The sequence below is a fragment of the Monopterus albus genome, unplaced genomic scaffold (assembly GCF_001952655.1).
Source record: "Monopterus albus unplaced genomic scaffold, M_albus_1.0 scaffold186.1, whole genome shotgun sequence".
NCBI lineage: Eukaryota > Metazoa > Chordata > Actinopteri > Synbranchiformes > Synbranchidae > Monopterus > Monopterus albus.
In genome coordinates, this window is record NW_018128066.1 from 104,164 (window position 1) to 111,957 (window position 7,794).

A 7,794-nucleotide genomic window follows, 5' to 3' on the forward strand; every position below is an offset into this window, starting at 1 on the left:
CTCCCAGTTCCTCTGCCAACAACATCAGGTCACATCCCTAGCGGAGTCCAGCATTCTACTGGAGACAGGGGTCCAACTATTAGTGGACTGTGCTTGGCTGAGGGGACTGCCGGACTATAGGTGCCTAGGGGAGGAGTTCTATGGCACCTTTCAAAGAATGAGAGAGCTCTTATGCCATGCATTTCTCTGTTCCCAGACAGCCCCCAGACCAGCGGCGAGGATCCAGTCCACCTGGGCTCCTACAACAGTGCTCCATCCGACTAGGTGCCCTCTCCCTGTCTTTGGTCTCTCTTTGTTCCGGATGCAATCGGGCTTGAATTTTCACCCATTAAAGAAACTCAGTTGGCCCTCTGTCGTGGGGGTCCAGGGAGAGAGATGAGCATAAGGAAGGATTGATGCCAGCTCAACCCAGTTCCTCTGCTCCAGCCTGTCCACTAGCCTCAGCCTCCACCAGATCCATTGCTGAAGCCTCCATCCCAGCCCCAGCTTTTGTTGCTGCAGCCTCCGTCCCAGCCCCGGCCTGCCTCTGAGCTGCAGCTTTCATCCTAGCCCCGACCTGCAGCCTCAACCCTGGCCTATCTCCAAGTTGCAGCCTCAGCCCTGGCCTGTCTCCGAGCTGCAGCCTCTGCTTGTTTCCAAGTCGTGCTCTGTCTCCCGGGGCAGAGGACAAAGATGGAGACAGTGACTAGCCCTATCAGTGTCAGAGGATGATCTCCCCATGGGCGCAGCTCCTCTCCAGTGTGCCAACAAGCTCATCACCGCCGTGAGTTTAGCTCTCCACTTGTGTGCCAATGAAAAAGCCAGGGTTCACAAGCCTGTTCCTGAGCAGGTTGGCCAGACTGCCAACGCCGCCTCCCAGTCCACTCTCATCCTTGTTTCCTGGTTAGGCAGAGTGGACGTCCCCACTGAGTTGGTGGTTCTCCGGTGTGCTGATGATGGTGTCCCCGATGAGGCCCCATTTTATCAAGGCGCTGACAGGTGTTTTGATGACAGCACTGCTGACGAGAATGCACCTGCCAAAGCCTCTGTTTCTGTGTCCGAGTGGGTCAGCCGGCATGCCAACGCCGCCTCAGTTCCTGAACGGGTTGACTGGCATGTTGACATCATGTCTGTTCCTGTCTCCGGACGAGTTGGCTGGCACCCCAAAGCCACCTCTGCTCCCGTACCCGTGTGGGTCGATGACGCCACCCTGCTCCCAAGTGTGTTGACGACTGCACCATGCTCCTAGTTCCTGAGTGGGCTGACGTCACCTCGGCCCCAGCTTCTGCCCTGCCAGTCAGCTTCTCATTGGCTCTGCGACTCAGCTCGCCATCAGTCCTGCCCTTCAGCCTGCCACTGCAGCCCCTGTCTCAGCCTGACCCCAGACAACAGCCTTTTCAGAGCCACGGCCACCCTCCGGAGCAGCCTTCTGACTGGTCCTGTGGCTGTCCTCCTGAATGGCCCTCTCTGCAGCCCAGGGCTGTCCTCCGCAGCAGCCTCCTCGAGCACCTACCTGGTTGAAACTTTATTGTCATTGTACATGAATACAATGACATTAGATGTGCCACATCTGATCAGTGCAATATAAAAACAAGAAAATATAAAATATCCATTCTCACGGCTACAATAACCGCATTCACACAAACATAAAAAGCAATAAATTATTTCTAATTATATATACAGTATATTAAAATACTGAGTGAATGTATCAAATCATTATACACAGTTGTAATTAATAGCATTCATAGTTTGGATAGCCCAAGGATAAAAGCTGTTTGTAAGTCTATTAGTCCTGCTTTTCAAGCTCCTGTATCTCCTCCAAGAGGGCAGGGGGCAAACAGTTCATGTCCAGGGTGTCCTTTAGGATGTTCCTAGCTTTGCTGAGATAGCTTGAGCTGGCAATATTCACCAGAAAAGGCAAAGGGCATCTGATGATTTTCTCAGCAGTTCTTATAATCCCCTGAAGTACCTTCTTGTCTGCAGCAGAGCAGCTGGCATACCACACAGTGATGCAGTATGTCAAAACACTCTAAATGGTGGAGCAGTATAATGTCTCCAGCACATTCTCCAGGTTGGTTTCGCAGAGCATCCTTATTAAAAAGAATAGTTTCTGCTGGGACTTTTTGACTATTGCTGTGGTGTTTTCTGTCCAGGAGAGGCCATTCTACCGAGAAGCCTTGCTGGTCATCCGCCTTGCATTGAGGCTGTCCTCGCAAGCAGCCTCTCCATTCTCCTGCTTGGCTCTCTCATTATTTTGGGCCGGAGCCTGAGACTCTGGTTAGGCTGCCCTGTGTGTTTCTTGTGGGTCTCCTCCTAGGTGGCAACGTCCTGTTTTTTTGTTTTTTTGGCACCAAGTGAATTTGACCTGTGGGCTTTCTGTATTGTTCCCATTTTTCCAGTTCCCCTCCTTAGGTATTGGACTCTCGAGTTTGTGTGTGGGACATGGTGGTGTGGTACTTTTGGTTTTTGGCCCATTCAGGGCAGGGATTTTCCACCTCGCCATTTAAAAGGTACAATCGTGGTATAGGGGTCAATGTAGACCCTCCAAAATGCCACAACAAGAAGCAATATTTATGCTGAGAGGAGTTCACCATACTTTTGTATAAATGGGACAAGGTGGAATGGGGGATTGGGGGTTGGGGTGAGAGGGAGAGCTAGAGGGTTAATGAGGAGAGAGAGCAGTGTCAGTGAATTAAAATGTTGTTTTGTGATTGTTTCAATGTGGTTATGTTCTAAAGCAGGAGTAAACAACCACACCTCTGTACAACCCTGTGGTAAATGAATGACTGTCCGTTCTGCTGTGCACACTGTGTGTGTGTAGCCCTGCCCTCAAACAGACACACAGACCTGAAACTGAATGCATGTAGTAGGCTACTGTAATCCAAGATTTCCATTTATTATTTATATTGAGTTTGAACTCGTGAAAAGCATGTGCATCAGTTTCTGGTCTGCAAAACAAGGCAGCTAATTCATCCAGTCCTTCCCACAAACTGGGGGAAGAAACCTCCTCAATGGCTGATTCTAAAGTTCAAGCATAGATTCTGGGAGAGGTGAAGCCTGTTTCCCTTCACCTTCACCCTAATACCTAACTAGTTAGGCCTTATGGTGGCTAGGACCTGATGTGAGCTAAATTAATTCACAGACGAATTACTAAAATGCCAATGATCATTTAATATTACAATAATACTAAACAGTTCAACAATTTTGAAAGACAATCAGCAGTCTGAAAAATATGGGACAGAGTGACCATTCCTGCAGGAAATAAATGCAGTATTAGACAAGAAGATTGTTACAGAGTCAATCAGTCTCTTTTAGGTCATAAGCACAGTCAAGTCCGTCACGTCCCCCGGGCCAGGGTCTCACTCAAACGTCCTTCTTCCACACTCACACACACTACACTACTCTACTGCAGCAGCATACTGCCTCTTTTTGCACACTGCTCACTTTTGGCTCCCCCACCAATTCCCAAACCTAGTTAACAGGTCATCTTCAGATCAGGATGACCCAATGGGTTAAACAAACAGGCCATGAACCCAAAATGTTCTTGCTTCAACACACACAAACTATTTACACAGTGAGCTGTCATAGTATAGAGGGCTTGCAGAAATTAGTTGACTACTGCATATAGTAACTAAATGTAATCTACACACTCACTGTATTCTGTTACATATTGCATATTAACTGTAGCGTGTTTGTTTTAACCACCATCATACCACCACACCAGGTTTCTCCAATCTGGACAAACAAGATTTTCTCTGTACACAGCATGTCATGGTATCAATTACAGCAACCTGGGTGATGCTATCATCTTCAGACACTCGTGGCAGCAGCCCTCATTCACATGGAGGACATCTTGCAAAAGATCAAGCTGTCAAATCTCACCATAAATCCAGGAAAGTTCTCTCTGGGAGTTGAAAGGAACCAACTTGGGACAAGACATGACAAAAAAACCGGTTGAGAGTTAAGGATGGTTTTGGCCCTGGTAGGCTGGTAATGCTGTGTTTGTGTGTAAAAAACAGTCCCTTTGTCTCACCAGTGCAAATAAAACCAAACTGGCTTGGGGTGAAGAGCAGGAGAGGACATTTATGGATCACTAAGACACCTCGCTGCAATGACTGTGTTTCCACATTGATTTGTCCCTCTCTATCCAAACACATGCTCCTGGTAAAAGTAGTTTTTGATTCATTACTTTGATCCTCATATGCATTGCCTTTATTCTGAAACGTAACATATGATGTTAAACAGACTACACTGCTGAGGGGCTCCAGAGCTGTTGACCAGGACAGTAGCTTCCTTATTATATGGTTAAGTTAGACTTTCCCTCCTCCATATACTGAATATATTTTTAAGTGCTGAGGTTTTAGGCTGTGTGTGTTAACACCTTTTTAAGAAGCAGGTCATATAATGTACTGAAGGTGCTTTGTCTGGACACAGCTGCTGTATTGTGCACTGCCTATGTGCACACAGGGACATAACTAAAGGGCTCTGCCTCATGTAGAATTACTCCTGTGCTGTGTTTATTGGTCATTCAGTCACCTGTTGAGTGAGTGATTTGTGAATAAGCATGTGCAGGTCTACTCCTATTTTCCTGTGAGAATTTCTTCATTCGTGTGTTGTTAAGTTGTACTAAAGCTTAAAGTATACTGCGGGCCTTGTTGACTAAGACAAGAGTGTGTCAGTCATGTATTTGATAAAGGCAACAGTAATTTTTGATGTGTACAGTATGTTTTAGTTACAGTGTTTTATATTCACTACTGATTTGTACTGTGGGTGGCACAGTGGTGCAGTGGTTGCCTCACAGCAAAAAGGATCTGGGTTTGAACCTTGCGGCTGACCAGGGACTTTCTGTGTGAAGTTTGCATGTTCTCCCTGTGCCTACCTGGGTTTTCTCCACATACTCTGGCTTCCTCTTACAGTTGAGACATACAGCTTAGGTTGATTGGTCACTGTAAATTGCCCTTAGATGCAAATGTGAGTGAGAGTGGTTGTCTGTCTCTTTGTGCCAGCACTGTGACAAACTGGCAACCTGTCCAGGGTGGACCCCGGCTCTTGCCCATTGCTGACTGGCATTGGCTCCAGCCGCCCGTGACTCTGTACAGAATAAGTGGTATAAATAATGGATCTGTACTGTATCAGAGTATAAATTTTGTAATTCTCTTTATTTTTGTATTGTAAGAAAATATATGAGTAAGTCGTGTGCGAATGATATTTGCATGAGTTGTTTTTGATGTTGATTTCTAAAAGATTATTTATTCCAGTGCTTCTGAACCTAACTGCTGTTAAAATTAAAGTCAGTTTTTAGAGTTAGTGTCTCAGTCTGTCCCCTCTGATTTAAATGGATCAGGACCGCTACTGTTCAGATGCTACCTTAGATGCAAACACCCTTTGCAGGGATTCAGGCAAAAATAAGTGAAGTAGTTCTTTTCATTGCCCTGTTTGACCTTGACCATGACAGTGGTAACAGGTAGTTTACATAAGCCATTTTTTAATATTAGGAAGAGGGGATGTGCCTGCTTATTTAATTTACCTAACAAAAAAGTTTATTTACATATATACTTACATTAAAAAAATGTGTCATTGGCCTTTGACAGTATTATCAACTCTATATGGGTAACTGTGGGTGACTTTGTTACATCTGTACACACACACACACACACACACACACACACACACACACACAGAATTCAGAAAATTTGAAAAAAAAAAAAAATTCTTCTACACGTGTGAGGACTGGAGCCTTTTGCCAAGCAGATTTGGTGAACTGGACCTTCTGTCACAAAGCACCAAAACAATGCATGTTATATCACCAGATTTTAGCAGATCTTTCATAACTGTCCCATCTTACATTTCTGGTTAACCCAAACCACAGCATTACAGAGATGGAAGCATGTGGTTTTTAATTTTGCCAATGTAAAGTGTATTTAAATTTGATTGTATTTACATCTGTTAAAAAATGTATTATAAAAATGGTATATGGTATGCATCTCTGCATTTAAAACTGGGTATTTTTGCAGACATCTAAACGTTAGGTTTTTTCAATCTTACATGTCACTTGCTAAGTTTGCTTAACACCAGTAACACTGAAAGCAATGTTTGTCAAAGTCCTCTAATCTTGATTTACCTATTTTAATTCACCCACTCCATTGATAGAAGCTTGATAAACAATCACTTTGCATATTGATGCGCTGCCCCAGCTGTCGCCACACCGCTTCCTTTTCTGCAGAACTCCACGACCTGCGCGGGTGTTTGTTTTTGCTGAGTAACTGTAGGTCCACAGCTGAAATAGAAATGACAAATGTGATAGACATTCTCAATATTGATAAATCAAAAATTTATCTGATGATCTAATTTGTAATGTGTTGTTAATCCACATCTACTGTAATTAACACTACTCAAGTCTGAGAACTGAGCAGTACCTGTTTTCTCTGTCCTTTTGAGCTTGTGTGATGGTCCTGTAGCTGAGGCCTGTTGAGTCAGCCTGTGTGATTCTTCTGCAGCAGAAGAACACGTCACCTCACTATTAACCACGAATCATTGTCTTATCAGATAATGCAATATTTCATTCCACAGTGCTCCTCACATGACCCAAAAAATGTTCACACTGTCTGAAACTTGAGATAATTCAGATGCCATCTTTGACCTCTTGCGTTTGGAGGACCCTTAAAAAGAAGAAGTAACCAGGATGGACATTTTTAGTTACTTTCTGTCATTTATAGATGGGAAAGAAAGCTGATATTCAAGGTAACAGCTCTGACGGCTTCATGCCATTTTGGGTCATATGAGTAGCACTGCGGAATGAAATATTGCATTATCTGATAAGACGATGATTCGTGGTTAATAGTGAGGTGACGTGTTCTTCTGGTGCAGAACAATGAGACATGCTGACTCAACACACAAGCCTTGAGCTGGTTCCAGAGAATTCTTATTGAAGACTTCTGTGTCACTTTCACTGATTTGAGACTTCTGTACAGCTCTAACTTCAGAAGACAAACCACCTGTTTTGATAAAAACATTTTGTGAACTTATCTTATTTCACATACTAAAGTGGTGAGTAGAACAAAAAAAACCAAACAGCATTTTTAAGTATAAATTGCATTCTGTTATGAAATCTATTTTCTACCCACTTTGTATGCCCAAATCAATCTCATCAAGAGATTTGCCTTTGTAGAGCTCAGTTCCACGTTCGATTGCTATGAGCAGCTTGCTCATCTTTGCAAGCTGAAGTGTGTTCTCGGTCCTCCCGTGGGCCCACCACCTGCAGGAGGATCCGAAGGGGCCGGTGCACAGTGGATTGGGCAGCAGTCGAAGGCATGGGCCCCGACGACCCGATCTTTGGACACCTCGCTTGTAGGGAAGGAGCCCGAGCTTGTGCAGAAGGTTGAGAGGTACCGGCTCGATATAGTTGGGTTCACCTCCATGCACAGCTTGGGCTCTGGAACCTTACTCCTCGAAAGAGGCTGGACTCTCTACTACTCTAGAGTTGCCCGCGGTCAGAGGCAGTGGGCTGGTGTGGGCTTGCTCATAGCTGCCCAGCTTAGCTGCCATGTGTTGGAGTTTACCCCGGTGAACAAGAAGGTTGTTTCCCTGTGCCTTCGGGCCGGAGATAGGTCTCTCACTGTCGTTTGTGCCTACAGGCCGAATGGCAGTGTAGAGCACCCGGATTTCTTGGAGTCCCTCGGAGGGGTGCTGGAAAATGCTCCAACTGGGGACTCCGTTGTTCTGCTGGGGGACTTCAACGCTCACATGGGCAGCGACAGTGATACCTGGAGGGGCGTGATTGGGAGGAACGCCCCCCCCCCCCCGATCTGAACCCGC

General features: G+C 45.4%; 1 long non-coding RNA gene across 1 annotated transcript in view; it reads left to right on the plus strand.

Moving 5' to 3' along the window:
• Window positions 1–2,717, plus strand: part of LOC109969937 (uncharacterized) — a 4,754-nt gene extending 2,037 nt beyond the window's left edge. Inside the window, exons 2-3 of the long non-coding RNA XR_002276338.1 lie at window positions 1,963–2,050; window positions 2,133–2,717. This is a non-coding gene — a long non-coding RNA (uncharacterized LOC109969937). The remainder of the gene's footprint in view (window positions 1–1,962; window positions 2,051–2,132) is intronic.
• Window positions 2,718–7,794: the final 5,077 nt, after the last annotated feature.